Here is a 16689-nt window from a genome sequence, read left to right as displayed (position 1 = left end):
AGAATTTTCTAATGCATACAGAATTGTTTGAGGAAGCCCTGCATTCCACATGTACCATGCAGCTAGATGGGTCTCCTGCTAAATCCCTTCAATTCCTAAGACTGCAGAAGAACGTCTGTAGAAAGAGGTCACCTGAGACTAAGAAGAATAAAAGGATGGGTTGTGTGAATATCACTTGAAAAACTGCAGTTACAGGTAAATAACCAGTTCTTCATCATTGTCTCTGTGACTCACACACAAGTGAGTAGTGAGCTTTTTACCTGAAGGATGCCCTGCTCGTCATAAGATGACTGAAGAAAGGTCACCCCTTCCAAATATTACATTTTGTTGTTTCTAGAGAAAGGATCCAGGATTTCTGTGTGGCCGCATAGGAAGTCATTGTGCAAGGTTCATGAGAAGCCTACATAAACGGGAAGGGTTGTGAAATTCTCCTAGATGTAATGAGAGCTATACAATCTGAACAGAAGGCTTGTCCCTAATGGATGGAAAGGGTGTTAGATTGTTTTGACAGGTGAAATTGAGCAACAGGGTAAACCATAGCTACTGAGGCCACTAAGGTGTGATTGACTTTGCTGGTTTTTATCATGACTAGTCAGGAGGAGAGTGGGTAGAAACATGGTAAAAAATGGTCTACTAAAAGAAAAACGGAAAATATCACCAGGAGATTGGTAGTTTGTCCCACTCCTGCTACAAAATATTAGGTATTACCTGCTGTCACAACATTAAAAGATAGACCTTGGGATCTGATGAGGATCACTGCTGATAGATGCAGCTTCCATTTATTGGTAGTCATCCTGGTGTGGCTGAGTTGTTCCACTTGGATATGTGGAACAAAGCTACCACATCTGTAATGCCGCTGCTTCTGTGGCATAAGGATTTCCAAGATGAAGATGTAATGACAGATGCAACAATGCCATATTTATAATGTAAAGTGAGAAAGAAGGATGACCTTTGTGCTGTCTTTTTGTTTATATAGCAGATTACGTTTGCATCCTCCAATATTGCTTTGACAATCCAACCATGGAGAGAATCTTGATAGGCTTGAAATGCTTTCAAACTGCAAAAAAATTGAGTTTATTCATGTGTCTTGGTGCTTTATGCTTGAACAGGCATAACAGATGCAGAGAGCTTAACTGAGCTTCCATCTGGATATGTCTGCTTTAGTAGTGAGGACAAGTGTCATGGAAGGAGGCATGAACTGAATACCTTAGACAGGATTATCTGAAAACAACTATCAGTGATTCCAGGTGGAACAGAGAGGAAAAACTGTTTTTATTATCTTGGATATGTGGAACAAAGCTACCACATCTGTAATGGGCACTTCTGAAGACAGATGAAACAAACAACTGAAGTCATAGCAATCATATTACCCAGTAAGCGGGGGTGGTGGGGGTGGTGTATTTTTTTAGGCTGAGGAAAAGGCCAAATGGTAACACCAGCTGTGTTAGCAGAGAAGAGAAGATGAGCAAGTGAGGGGAAGATGAGCAAGATGCCATGACAGGTAGAAACTGGATGTGAGGTCAGCCTTGAAGAAACATCTGGGAGGACAGAAGAGTCCTAAGGAGGAGAGAAATATGCTTGCAAAAGCTGTCTGTTACATGGGCAGCGCTAAGGCATGATTAGGTGGCACAATTTGAGAAAAATATGCAGCAGAAGTTCAACATACATAATGGTCTGCCTCACTATATTTTTCACAGTCTGGGGAATATAGGTCCACTGGATCATGAAAAGCCTGATGTGAAGAAGCCTAATGATTCACCCTAGAAAAGCAGGATGGCTGGTAATTTCTAACCCTAGGGAGATATGATCTTTGGAACTAGTGTGGGCATGAGATGATGAACTTTGATTTTGAGATGACTGAAGTAAAAGATCTCCATTTCAATTATATTAATAGATAAGAGGATAATCTGTTTTTATCTTCTCCAAGTAGTACAATGTTTGATCAATCTCTTGAAGAGTTTTGCCAGAAAATTTTGGGAACATCATAGAAGTTTTGAAAGAGGATGAAGGGCTACCATTGCTTTAGAGTCTAGCACCTTTTGAGCTTCTCCCAGAGAATGGCTAGCCAATGAGAAAAATTATTGTGACAAGCCTGTGTAGGAAATACAAATGTCTACTGTGTGACCTCCTCCAAGGAAAAAGGGCACAGACAATACCCATCAGAGGTGGAATGTCTGCATCTGTAATTCTGGCAGTTGCTAAATAGGTCCAATGAGCTATAAGATTGAAGGGCATATGCCTGCAACCGAAGGACAAAGTGCCTTTATAAATAATTCTATGAAGTTCTAGGGAGAAGATGAAAATAAAGGAGAAAAAGAAAAGAACAAATAATAAACATTTTCAGCAAAGCAGAATGATGATCAGCTTATGGACAAATGTGCTAAAGCTGTACCTAGTTTGGTGGGAGCTGTGTCTAGTCATGTGGTATAAGTAGGGGGCAGGGCTTTGCCAAACAGTTCTGTAAGTTGGGCAGTATTGGGCTTCAGGGTTTAGTGAACGTGGTCTAGACAACAGATTTCCTGACATTTTGCCAGCAACTGTAGCTGGCATCTTCAGAGGCAAGGTGGTCTGCTGCATATGAGACCTTTCTTCTAAAGATGCCAGCCACATGTAAGGAAATTTGTTGTCTAGACCATGGTCACTAAACCCTGCCCAACAGATACTGGCCATGAAAGCCTACAACAGTTCTGTAAATGCTACTTGTTTCTGAGTAGGATTTTACACATATTCAACCCATGTGTATGAAACACAGAGACCATGATTACTATGATAAAGGGTACCAGGAGAGACTTAATATTTGAGCAAGCTGAAATGGCAAGGCATATCTTTCAAGTATTTTAGTTTGAGCCATTGCATTTTTGCAGTCTTCAGAAAATAACTTGGAGGGATGCATGCAGCCCATGGGCCATGAGTTTGAGACCTCTGGCATCAACTTTAAAAATGATTTAAAAATCCTGAAAAGAAATATAGGTCAGAGTGGTCCATCAAAAGTGAAAGACTTAAAAACTGAGTAGAATGAGTGTGAAATCTGGAACTTTAACAATTAAATTCAGCACCAAAGGAAAGGGTACTCTGTTTTAGTTTCTGAATTTTAGACCTAGTTTCAAAGTTTTAAACAAAGGCCACTCTGTCATGTTAGTTCACAATTTTTATTTCTAAGAAATATAAAATACACTATGGATTATATACAGTATATGGCAAGAATCAAAACAACCAGTGTACAAATAAAGAACAGAAAACCTTTTTGGGGGGAGGGGAATCAAGCAAATCTTGCTTTGTCTCCATATGTCTGTTATCTGTCCTACACATTTAATTGAAACTGGCATAGCTTAACCCTTATACATTTGTTAATCATGGATAATATCAAATGGGCTTATCAAAAACTGTTTTACTGAATATATATTTAAGTGTACTTATTTCAAGTTTCCATGACAGGTATGACAGCATACATTTTTCAAAATTCAAATGTAAACTCACTTTTCTTTTACATAAAACATATGAAGAAGAGAAAAGTTTATTTCTGGATAAATGAAATTAAATCTAGACAAGACAGATGCACTTTTGTTCAAAAATCTGGGAAATGGGGTTCAGCATGTCCCTCTTAAACCATTAAAATAATAGTTAAATTCTTTTTCTTGATTTAGTTTTGTCCTCTGGCTGCCTCTGCCTTTATTCCAGTAAAGCTTGATCACTGGGATAATTTCTACAGGTTTAGTACTGAATGTTGTAAGTCAGTTCAACTGGTTTGTTGGATGGATCACTATTTATTTATGAGACTTATGTAGCCGCCCATCTTATGTGCCATAACTCTGGGCAGCTCACTTCCATAGTCCACTCATATCTCCATATTTAGGACAGTATTCAAAAAATTAATGGAGGGGGGGAAAAGCACTGCTAGATTGAATTGACTCTTTAAAGACCCAACACAAGCAAAAGTAACATTTTCAAATAGAGAGACTACTGTATGTTTTGATGTAATAAGAAAAAAGCATATAATTTCTTCAGGTGTACTGTTCTGCAATTCTGTTTCTTAAGTGCCCAAGAAATCTGCAAATAATTTGTTCTATTCTTCATGCATTGAGTCAGATAGGAAACTAACGTTTTTTTTAATCTTTATTCAGAATCTTCAAAAATTGTTACGCCCAGAAATGCTACCATGGCTTCAGGATGAAATTAAATTTGTTTAGGAATGATATAATGTCCAGATAACTTTCTCTGTACTGAGTCACCTAAACACAAGTTAACTTACAGGTTTTCTTCAAAATTCTGCTTGTTTGGTAAAATTTCACAAGGCGAAACTAACAAATCTATCTTCCATGAATCCAAGAAAATTCTCTTCCTTCCTTGAGCAAATCGTTCACTGGCCCCAAAGCCTTCATCTGTAAGACATATGAGTATATTTCTCTTTTTCTCAGATTATTCCTGATTAGTTGGCCTCCTTCACCCACACTATTCTATTACCTAATGGAGGAAAACAAAACCAAACCAAACCAAAAAACCCACACAGGGTAATTCCTACTAGACTACACTCAGGAAACTTCAGTGAGAAGATCCATACCACTTAATATTCAGCACTACTGAGAATGACCGTTCCCCAATGTGGTGCTTGCAGCAAATTATGAGAGCTGTAGTTCAACATATGTGATGGACACCAGGTTGTGAAAGACTAGTTGTAATAAAAGAATTGTTGAAAATTAAGAGCCAGTGCAGTAATATGAAAATTTAACACCCTTTTCATAATCATAACTCTTTTGACAAACAGCTTGATTGCTTTCCTAGAAAAGCCTTCTATGTATTTATATGTATTTATAAACTGCTGATGGCATCAAAAAATGTACTGATGCACATCAATATTTCATGCCTAAGTTGTTAAAAAGGAAAATGATTGCTATAATTGTTTACATTTTATTCTCCAAAAGACCTTTAGGTTGAACTGTGAAATCAGGAAAAGTTCCCATGGTGTGTTCTGCATTTAGCTTTTTGTTTTTCCCTTACTGCTTATCAGGGGAATGAAAAATCATGAATGCTTTGCTTACATGAAAAGTTGAATACAGGCAGTACTATAAGCACCCGAATTCTTGTTAGCTTAAAGCTAAAAAAGTTTCCATTAGTTTGTGCAAGACAGAAATAGGAAAAAAAAATAATAAGCCTTATTTTGCAATTTTAAACAGCGCTGCTGTGACTAAAAAGGCATATCCTTAATTGAAAAAGGGAGAGCATATCTTTGCCTACTTAAATCTTTTTTTTAATTTGAAAAGACCAGAATGAGAGGGTTATAGGAGAAACATTAGTGCATTGAAAAATGGTTATAATAAAGCCTTCTATATTAAGAATCTCACCAAACCTTATAATTATGACAGCACATACATCTTCTTAGCTGCATTTTTATTCCTCTCATGTGGTCCTGAGCAAGTGAGTAATGAATGTAATGCTAGCCAAGAATAGTCATGTGATGAAATAGTGTCATCTAAAAACTATAGCAAGGTGAAGTAGAATAAGTATGTATAAAATAAGTCTTAGTTGAAAACAGAGATAAGCAACTTCATGTTCTCTAGATGCTTAACATTTCAACTACCATCAATTTCAACAACATAACCAATAAAAAGAGAGATGGTCATGGAAAACATTTGGAGGGTGGCAGTTTAGTATTACCATGACGTTAACTAATATGATGACCATGTATCATTTTTAGAATAGTACTGAACTCAATTTCCAAGTCTGGATCTAAAGAGCACTGATCACATTTGAGAGAGAATCATCAAGAGGTTCAAATAACCCCAATGTTTATAGAAATGCAAAAGAAATGAAATGTGAAAGAGATGGAGAGGCTCAAAACAACCAATTGAGAACTAAGCATACTCCTTGGGCATGCATTACTTGATGAAGAAAGGTACAAAATGTGTATGAGAGAGAAAAGAATGGAGTATCTTAAAGAGAGAATGTTGGGACTTTGAGCAAGACCATTCAACTTGCAGATCCACTTTTTTTACCCATGTCAAATATTTCAAATACAATGGGGCAAAAAAGTATTTAGTCAGGCACCAATTGTGCAAGTTCTCCCACTTAAAAAGATGAGAGAGGCCTGTAATTTTCATCATAGGTATACCTCAACTATGAGAGACAAAATGGGGAAAAAAATCCAGAAAATCACATTGTCTGATTTTTAAAGAATTTATTTGCAAATCATGGTGGAAAATAAGTATTTGGTCACCTACAAACAAGCAAGATGTCTGGCTCTCACAGACCTGTAACTACTTCTTTAAGTACTTTAACTATAGGCTCCTCTGTCCTCCACTTGTTACCTGTAGTAATGGCACCTGTTTGACCTTGTTATCAGTATAAAAGGCACCTGTCCACAACCTCAAACAGTCACACTCCAAACTCCACTATGGTCAAGACCAAAGAGCTGTTGAAGGACACCAGAAACAAAATTGTAGACCTGCACCAGGCTGGGAAGACTGAATCTGCAATAGGCAAGCAGCTTGGTGTGAAGAAATCAACTGTGGGAGCAATAATTAGAAAATGGAAGACATATAAGACCACTGATAATCTCCCTTGATCTGGGGCTCCATGCAAGATCTCACCCTGTGGGGTCAAAATGATCACATGAACGGTGAGCAAAAATCCCAGAACCACACGGGGGGACCTACTGAATGACCTGCAGAGAGCTGGGACCAAGGTAACAAAGGCTACCATCAGTAACACACTATGCTGCCAGGGATGCAAATCCTGCAGTGCCAGATGTGTCCCCCTGCTTAAGCCAGTATATGTCTGTGCCTGTCTGAAGTTTGCTAGAGAGCATTTGGATGATCCAGAAGAGGATTGGGAGAATGTCACATGGTCAGATGAAACCAAAGTAGAACGTTTTGGTCTAAACACAACTCGTTGTGTTTGGAGGAGAGAGAATGCTGAGTTGCATCCAAAGAACACCATACCTACTGTGAAGCATGGGGGTGGAAACATCATGCTTTGGGGCTGTTTTTCTGCAAAGGGACCAGGACGACTGATCCGTGTAAAGGAAAGAATGAATGGGGCCATGTATTGTGAGATTTTGAGTGAACACCTCCTTCCATCAGCAAGGGCATTGAAGATGAAACGTGGCTGGGTCTTTCAGCATGTCAATGATCCCAAACACACTGCCCGGGCAACGAAGGAGTGGCTTCGTAAGAAGCATTTCAAGGTCCTGGAGTGGCCTAGCCAGTCTCCAGATCTCAACCCCATGGAAAACCTTTGGAGGGAGTTGAAAGTCCGTGTTGCCCAGTGACAGCCCCAAAACATCACTGCTCTAGAGGAGATCTGCATGGAGGAATGGGCCAAAATACCAGCAACAGTGTGTGAAAACCTTGTGAAGACTTACAGAAAACGTTTGACCTCTGTCATTGCCAACAAAGGATATATAACAAAGTATTGAGATGAACTTTTGATATTGACCAAATACTTATTTTCCACCATGATTTGCAAATAAATTCTTTAAAAATCAGGCAATGTGATTTTCTGGATTTCCCCCCCCATTTTGTCTCTCATAGTTGAGGTATACCTATGATGAAAATTACAGGCCTCTCTCATCTTTTTAAGTGGGAGAACTTGCACAATTGGTGGCTGACTAAATATTTTTTTGCCCCACCGTATATATAAAAAGTGACCAATTAGGATGGCACAGTGGTTCCATAACTGAAGGAACCACTGGACATGTGAATGTGCACAGAGATAAAGTTGAAGAAAAAGGGTGTAATCCTTTACCTCTATGCCATTTTTTAGAATAGAAATCTTTATTGTCATTGTACTACTTGTACAACGAAATTAAATGCCACCCCAGTGCAGCTTTAAAAATATAAAAACCATAGAACACATAAAACACATATCACACATAAAACATATAACACAATCTTCACATTCCATATTGCACAACCCCTGATGCTGCATTAATACTGCACTATGCGATAGAATTCAGTATAGTTACAGCTCTAAGATAGAAGCTATTCTTCAGCCTATTTGTCCTTGTTTTTATTATCCTGTACTGTCTGCCAGATGGTAATAGTTCAAAGAAAGAATGTCCCGGGTGGGATGGATCCTTAAGAATGTTTTGAGCCTTCTTAAGGCAGCGGGAACTATAAATTTCTTCCAAAGAGGGGAGAGGGCAACCAGTGATCCTCTGGGCAGTGGTGGTAACCCTCTGGAGTGCTTTCCTATCTGTCACTGTGCAGTTAGCAAACCATACACAGGTGCAGTTGATCAAAATGCTCTCAATGATACAGTGGTAGAAGGTCACCAGCAGTTTTTCATTCAGTTGTTGTTTCCTGAGAAGTCTCAGGTAGTATAATCTCTGCTGGGCCCTCTTAACCAAGGCTGCAACATGAGCACCCCAGGTCAAGTCCTCCTTTATAGTTTATATAATTTCCTAATATTTTTAATATTTTAATATTTATTTATCTAATAATATTAATTATTAATTAAATATTAATAATATTAGATAATATTATTTAATATTATTTCCTAATATAATATAATTCCTTTATATTTCCTAATGCAAACTGGCTTCTGAGACTAATCACACCTTGAAGAAGGATAGATCAGCAGCTCAGAATTGCATAGAACCAACAAGATGACATATTCCTTTCTTTTCCTGAACCAGTGGTGCACTGTAGATTCTCACTGCTGAGCTGTTCCTACAGCTAGCTAGCTAGCTAGATATTTGTATGTTTGTTGCTTTCTTCCTCTCTTGGTGGATGGGTGATGCCTATTTGTAAGCATAGCACTCACTCTTGAACAAGGACACAGAGGAAATGACATTTTAAATCAAACATTCACTGTTCAGATGATATGTTTCACTTCTGCATCCTCCAAAGAATATAAGTCAAATAAATCAGTCAATCTATTTGCAGTTTTAATCTCCCGATAAATGCAACTTTCTTTCAAGGCATCTTAGAGAAAGCACACTGACTGAAATTCTGACATTCAAATTCCCAAAGCCTGTAAGATCTACACCAAATCAACTCTGACTACAGGGATCAGAGATTGCAAACCTTCAAGTACCAGTACATTTCTGTTTATTTACCCAATTTTTATTCACTTTCAGAAGGTTTTATACATTCATATCCAGGAGACCCCAAATCTATTCAACATGCTAATAAACCTTATTATTCCATTGCTCATCCCTTGCCTCAATTAACTGTATAGCTTTACTGAAGACAGAGTGCTCAGAAAAACCTACTTTGAATCAGAAGGTAGAACCTGGGAGTTAATCCATGTATTTGGTAATTATTCTGTGTTTGTTCAAAATGCATCTTAAAGTTTTCAACTGTTCTCTTCCTCTTTGATATATGACTGGAAAATATAGGCAATGATTTTGCAATGCTAAATGGAAGACTCAGGAAAAATGATTATTTTTTTTACCACTTTCAGCAGAATTTCAAGACATATCCATATTTCATTTTGCTTTCAAAATCCCATAATTAAGTTATATTTATAAACCAATTCTATTAATAAATCAATGTCCTGGCATTTCATAATTTTTCTGGGCCAATTAAACTATTACAGAGTTAAACAGTAATTTCCAAATTCATATTCCGATAGATGGCAAAAATACCATCAGAAATACTGAAGATAGTCTTGATAGCTACATGTAACAGTTTGAATACCATGAATGAGTCCTAACTCTGGGAAACACCATGACTATACAAAACTTTGGACTGTGTGAAAATGATAATTATACAAGTTTTGCTGCTGAAGTAAATGTGCTGCTGAAGATTTTTTTCCCCCTGCAGTTGATGATTAACAAAATAGGACTTTTGTTTAAATGAAAATTAGAAATTCAGGTAGGGGATTGTAAGTTCTGGGGAACAAAGCCCAATTAAATTCAGATCCTTTGCTGATCTGGTGGCTACTAATAAAGTTTGCTGAACACGTTTAATACAAAATACTATACCAATTATCATTATTCCTATTAAAGGTTAAATAGAAAATGGACAGCTAAATATTTAGGTAGGGAAGAAATTATGAAATAACCACCTCAGTAATTTTCAGTTCCCACCCTGAAATTCCGTACGTTCCTAACATTCAAATTAGAAAAGGGTGTAAAGTCAAACAAAAAGCATATGTAAAGATAAAATGTTCTAGTATAAAAATTCTAGTATACTGCACACTATCTAAATTAATGAGATGTTATGTTTTCACACAAGTGCTCCACTGTGATAACCAATAGTTATTTTAGCAAAGACAGAATAATAGAAGGTAGTAAAATGCTGTAGAAACAAAGAAGGGAGGAAATTCCATGCACTACTGAGAACGTCTGCCAAAAACAACCTTCAACAAACTAGATGAAAACAACTCTCCTATCAATCTTTGTCCTGATTGGCCCTTTGGCTTTTCTATTCTTCCCCATGTCAAGCTTTATTTCCCATGTTCACAACATTCAGAACTAAGTATATACAAATACATTTAAAGTCTCCAAGAGTTGTAGTTTATAAAGGTTGTTAGTTTGGATGCTTAAACAAGAGACTTTGGCTTTTCAGTCAAAACTTATATTTATGATAATATAATCTTATATATACGTGGGTGTATGTGTACACATGTACACAATTAGAACATCTTTTATGTATGCATGCATGTATGTGTGCCTAAGTGTTCCTGTGTGTGTGTGCGCGCATTCACCTGAAAGGTCAAAATGAGTTAAATTTAAACTAAAGTGTTATTTATTATCATCTGTCCAGAGAAACCCATCTAAAGCTTTATTCATGTAAGGCAACCAATATCACTTGAATGTCAGTACTGGGAGAGATCTACTTAATAGTCTATAACAGGGACTTATTACAAGAGAAGAAGCCATGAACTTTCATTGCATAGAATATGGCATATATTATGAAGCTACCGAAGTCTGGAAAAAGACATGTGTACTTTAATGATTTGCAAAGAGGCTTCATTCATGTTTCATTTGTACAGCCCTAAAATTTTCCATAACATTATGTGATTAATAAAGAAGTACTTCACAGAACATGGCTTTCTGAAATAGACTCTTTCTGTTTTAAAAGCAGGGTGGGAGGATGGGGAAGAAGATATATGGAATATATTCATCTCACAGTTGTGGAGTGGACTGAACATAAAGGCTAGTTTCAGTACTGTACTGTGGATATTGTGCTGGATTAGAATGGGAGAAAAATATTTTGTTTTTCAGTACACATCCACCTTATTTATCCTATTTAGCAAATAGAAGCGTCCAGATCATGTTGTCTCAGCTTGGAAGTTAAAATTAGGGTTCATTAGTAGTTAGATGGGAGACTACAGGCTATGGTCTAGACTGGGAAGTCATTTATTTATCCAATTTGTATCCCACCAATTTCATTTGACTCATGGTAACTTACAGCAATTAAAATCATATATGTAACACTATAAACAATAAAACATCCACAATAAATATAAAACATTAAAACTTCTATGGTAAACAATGAAACATTAAAGCATATGTGGCAAAAAAGAGAACACTGAAATATCCAAGGTAAATAGTAGACACTAGGATATCCGTGGTACAGTAAAACAAACACAGTAACACCTTACTATCATAAAACATTAATAATCCTTATTACGCTACATCCAGCAGATCACAGTTAACAGAGCAGCAATAAGACAACCTTCAATTCCAAAGGGCCCTCTGGAATAGTTCAGCCTTTAATGCTTTTTGGAAAGCTGTAATAAGCGGGCTATCTAATGTCCAAAGGGGGCTATTCCAGAAAACTTTCCCAAAGAAGGCGACGGCAAACTACATTTATATATTGCCAAGAAAACTGCGTGAAAGTATCCATGAGGTCACCAGGGACCGAGCTTGACTTGAAAGAGATTTACTGTTCAATTTTATTGACAGCTCTCAAACTAATGATCACTCACTTTTCACACTTCTTCAAATTTTATGTTTCATACAAAAGGTCTAGTATAGGAAAATGGATGTTCATTTTAAGAGAAATTCATCCACATTTTCATGTAGACTTTTGACTAAAAAATGTTTAAACGGATGTGTTTATGGGATGAGATTAAATACAGATTGATCCATTATTATAATCTTTATCCTCATTAAGCATTCCCAAACAGAAAAGGGTAACTTAGTTCATGAAGCCTATATGCTGTGTTATATAGTAGAGAACTCTGTTTTAGAAAGAGGGAAGGAGACAATTGCCTCTTGTTTTTGCAATCCCCTCATGTTATTGTAACTTTCTGTAGAAGATTTTAGAAAGATACATGAGACTTTAGAGGCAAGAGGGGATCAGGAAAAATATCCTCCCACCTCCAGGAACACCTCATAGCAGAATTTCAGTCAGGAAATGTTCCCACTAGGAAAAGTGGAATTCAAATACCATATCCCATTTTCCAATCATACAACTCATTTTATTAATTTGCATCAGTTGCTATTCTTCATGGTTGTCTGAGAGTGTAAAATGAAATAACCACTGTGTGCTTTCCATTAAATTGTATGAAGGATGGGAAAAATATGTATGTAATAAATTAAAAACTAGAAAATGATGCTCTTAGGGTCAGAAAATGAATATTCCATCAGCTTCAATTTATCCATGTTTTTATTCTGTCTGTCTGTCTGTCTGTCTGTCTGTCTGTCTGTCTGTCTGTCTGTCTATCTATCTATCTATCTATCTATCTATCTATCTATCTATCTATCTATCTATCTAATTTATATAGCCACCCATCTCACACAAGGTGACTGTGGGAGGTGTACAACAATTAAAAAAAATAAATACATAAAAAGAACTACATATAAAAAAAACGGTAAAAACACAAAACAGGAGGGGATAAAATTAATATGGGAGCCATCATAAAATCTCCCCGGTCCTCTGGGAACCCCTGGCCTGATCACAGAGCCAGGTCTTTAGGGACTTATGGAATGTTAAGAGGGATGAGCTAATCTCACTTCTGGGGGGAGAAGATTCCATAAGGCAGGCGCCACAGCAGAGAAGGCCTGACCCCTGGGACCCGCCAAATGTAATTCTCTAGCAGATGGGATCCATGGCATGCCTCCTCTGCCAGATCTGATCAGGTGGGTAAGATGTAATCGGGGAGAGGCGGTCCCTCAGGTAACTGGGCACCATGCCATGAAGGGCTTTAAAGGTCAAAACCAGCACCTTGAATTGGACCCAGAAGCAAACTGGCAACCAGGGCAGCTCACGAAGCAGAAGTGTAACATGTACCACCCTAGGGGCACATGTAACTGCCCGCGCCGCTGCATTTTGCACCAATTGAAGCTTCAGGATACTCTTCAAGGGCAGCCCCATGTAGAGTGTATTACAGAAATCCATTTTTCTTCAGAAGACACTTTAGACAAAATGTGTGTGTGCATATTTGGTAAAGTCACCAGCAATATTCAGGCATGCTTTTATTTTTAGTAAAGGGTTTTCTGCATGGGCCAAAGATTAGAGTAGCTGGATTTAAAATCCTTTATAACTCAATGTTTGTGTTATAATATGAATAATGAACAATAGCTTTAACCTGAAGTTAAAAAAAATCATATATATCCATTTGAGGTAAGCATTGTTTTTCAAATATGAAATAAAGGGTTAGGGTTTAAGTCAAGTAAAAGAATGTTTTGCTTCCAAATCAGCAATTAAGCCAAATTCAAGAGTCATTTCATTTTAAAAGAGTGAAAAACAGATGCAACAGCTGAAGGATTTTTCTTCTTTGGCAAGCCTTTGCTTCCTTGCTGAAGCTAGCATTTATCACAATAAATCACAAAACTGGAGTTCAGAGAATTCCTTCTCCCATAATACAACTGAGAATACATAGCAGTTAGGACCTATGAAGTGTAAACTTCCACTTAAGATTTCAGCTTTTACTATAGGACTCATGTTTTTACAACTGTAACATATTACTGTACATGTTTAATACTATAAACTGCTGAAGCTTTTAATTTATTTTTGTTTTTGCAGTACAGATGTACAAGAATGCCTTGTGGAACAACAACAAAAAGATTTAGCATACTTCATTAAAGTACTGAATCAAGAGTACGTCCCTTTCTGATATTTTATTGAGCTTGCTATATTTACAGGGCAGTTCCATTGATAATATTGTTTCCATGATTCCTTAGTAAGGGGTAGGGAGTTGATTAATATTGGCTGCCCAAATCTGTTAACAATGAAGGTTTTAGTTTATCATAATCGAATTGCAGTGTTTGTCTCATTATCCCACTTTCTATGACAGATTTTATTTTGTGTTCTCAATAGTTAGGGTTGTCAGTTATAGCTGTGTATTCTGTAAAGTTAACCTTATTGCTAAATAGATCTTTGCACGATATATGACATTCAATCTTTGCTGTTGTTTTGGCTATTTATAATGTAATGTTTAGCTGTAATAGTTTGGAATAATTATTAACTATTATTTGCTGGTATATTGTTTATAAGATATTCTATCATTGGAACAAATGTTGTCAATTCAAAATGCTGCTTTTAATTTATACTTTGAATTTGCTTTACAGTCTTGGTTATAATTTTCACCTAACATTTTTTTCATTTCAATCATTACGATTTTATATATGTGTTATTTGTTATTTCTATACATGGTAAATTACCCTGGATACAGCAGTGTAGAAAACTAGTATTTATTTAATTGGTTGTGCAAAGTTTAGCCTGTTTATCCAATGAAGAATCCAGATGGACAAAGAACTGATGGACTGAAGTTTGACTTCAGGTCTCAAAACAACAAAGTAGTATCAGAACATTTTAATCTCCCAGATACTCGATTACAGATCTCAAAATAGCTGCTTTGGAAAAAGGAAATGTTATCAGCACAATTGAGTGAGAGACTGCCAAACTAACACACGTCAACAGTTTTCAGGCTATCTAATGAAGTGAGCTACGTTTTTTTATTTAAAAGTGTACGCCCTTCAATAAAATGTGTTAACCTGAAAAGGTGCTACCAGACTCCAGCTGATTTTTGCCTACATAGACAAACACTCTCCTCCCACAATAAGTAAGTGAAACTCCATGTTTTATAAAGAACACTATCAATTTTATCTTCCTGAAACATTTCAGACGCACTACTTTCTGTTGTAAATATCTGATGTTCCAACCAACAACATAAATTTGGTTCCCGTTGATTCTAAAATATCTAATGTACTTTTAATATAAGGTGATATTATTGAATCATCAAAATATTTGATATTCTATTTGCTCTATATTTCCCGAATTTATTGTTAGCAGAGTTACCACATTTTACCTCCACTGAAGGGTTAGATTTTAATTTCTCATTAAAATTAATGAGAAAATTGCTTGCTACTTCCTTGTTCCCTAAAACCATGTGGTAATGCAGCTCTCTTCAGAGAGTACATATGGGAGGAAAGGCTTCTTGTCTGGAAGGAACAATAAGCCTATGTCAATATCCTTGTCTCTATAGTTGCATCCCTTTCTCAAACCTGATGCCTACATATTTAATCAAATAATTAATGTTCAACTTGTATTTGCTAGTTTGGGCATTCCTCTGTAGGAATGCTATATCTTTATTCTACAAATCTGAGTAACCTAGTTGATATGTGATTCAAATAACTGTATAAGTCCAACACGTCCATTTGGACATTGTTTTCTATCAATAGCTCATGTATGTTCATCACTTAGTTTTAAGAGATTGAGGGGAAGCCATTATTAGACCTGTTTAGTTAACCACCAAAGGAGAAGTGAGCAATTGGGTAGAATTAGTAGAGGAAACTTATTCATTGCTCTTTTCTTTGGATATACAAAGACATGGAGCTATCTTGCCCAGAGAAGCAAGGTTGCAGAGATGAGAAGCAGAAGTTAGAATTTTTAAAACCATTTTAAATTATCCCATCTTCAACCTTCATCTAATGCAATCTTCCCTAATGTGGGACCTGCTAAGAGTGTTGGGCTGCAATTCCCAGAAACTCCAACCAGCAAATGGTAGTCCTAGCCCATTTGGAAAGCACTAGATTGGGGAAGGTTATTCTAATACATGGGTTGTCAAAGTCTGCAAGGCTGTGATACCCTAAAATGATATATACATTTGTATAAACACAGTCGTGAATAACAGTGAATAAATAAAACTACTGATTAGAAAGATGGCTAGACCACAGATTTAGCCATTTCTCAGACTTAAGTCCAAACCTTGTTCTTTCCTGTGCCTCAACAAGCTTACTATGGGTTGTCCAGGCAAAGCAGGGAGCACTTGATAGTGCTTCTGCTTTATAACCCCAAACCTATTAGCCATTTTTTTTCCATGCAAGCATCTAAAGTAATTGTAAGAAATAAAAAAAGGGCAAATGCTGGTAGTGGTGGTGGAGGAAAGGAGAACTCCGTAACTGTTAGCTTTCTGTAAAACGGTTCCTTACTTGCATGTCATGTAGACACACCACCTCACAGCTCTCACTTTCAAATAATCACATGGCCTAAGGATTAGATTTGAAGACATCTAATCACATGAGAATGAATGAACACCTTTTCTCATTCATTTTTTAGTCTGTGTAGTGTTATCTATCATGTGTATAATGTCATATTGGCTGACTAGGAAAATAATCTGCCTAGCTTGGGCAGTAGATACTCTTTGGTATGTAATGGGTTTTTCATAATAAAATGCTAATTATGCAAATATACTAATTGGAAGTTCTAAAGACTCCCAGTGTTATCTGTTCCATCTGGACTTTATGAGTATCTCCCAGATGATCTGTAGAATTTCATATGAACATAACCTTCA

General features: G+C 36.7%; 1 protein-coding gene and 1 long non-coding RNA gene across 4 annotated transcripts in view; one reads left to right on the top strand and one right to left on the bottom strand.

Moving 5' to 3' along the window:
• Positions 1-14827, top strand: part of LOC148214928 (uncharacterized) — a 28272-nt gene extending 13445 nt beyond the window's left edge. The window contains exons 2-3 of the long non-coding RNA XR_015796984.1: positions 22-195; positions 13920-14827. This is a non-coding gene — a long non-coding RNA (uncharacterized LOC148214928). The remainder of the gene's footprint in view (positions 1-21; positions 196-13919) is intronic.
• Positions 1-16689, bottom strand: part of STXBP6 (syntaxin binding protein 6) — a 109297-nt gene that overhangs the window by 33496 nt on the left and 59112 nt on the right. The window lies entirely within an intron of this gene.

This window comes from Python bivittatus, unplaced genomic scaffold (genome assembly GCF_059951505.1).
Source record: "Python bivittatus isolate LINGU-HERP-01145 unplaced genomic scaffold, Pbiv_v1 ctg000480_np1212, whole genome shotgun sequence".
NCBI classification, from domain to species: Eukaryota; Metazoa; Chordata; class Lepidosauria; order Squamata; family Pythonidae; genus Python; species Python bivittatus.
This window is presented reverse-complemented; position numbering and strand designations above follow the sequence as displayed.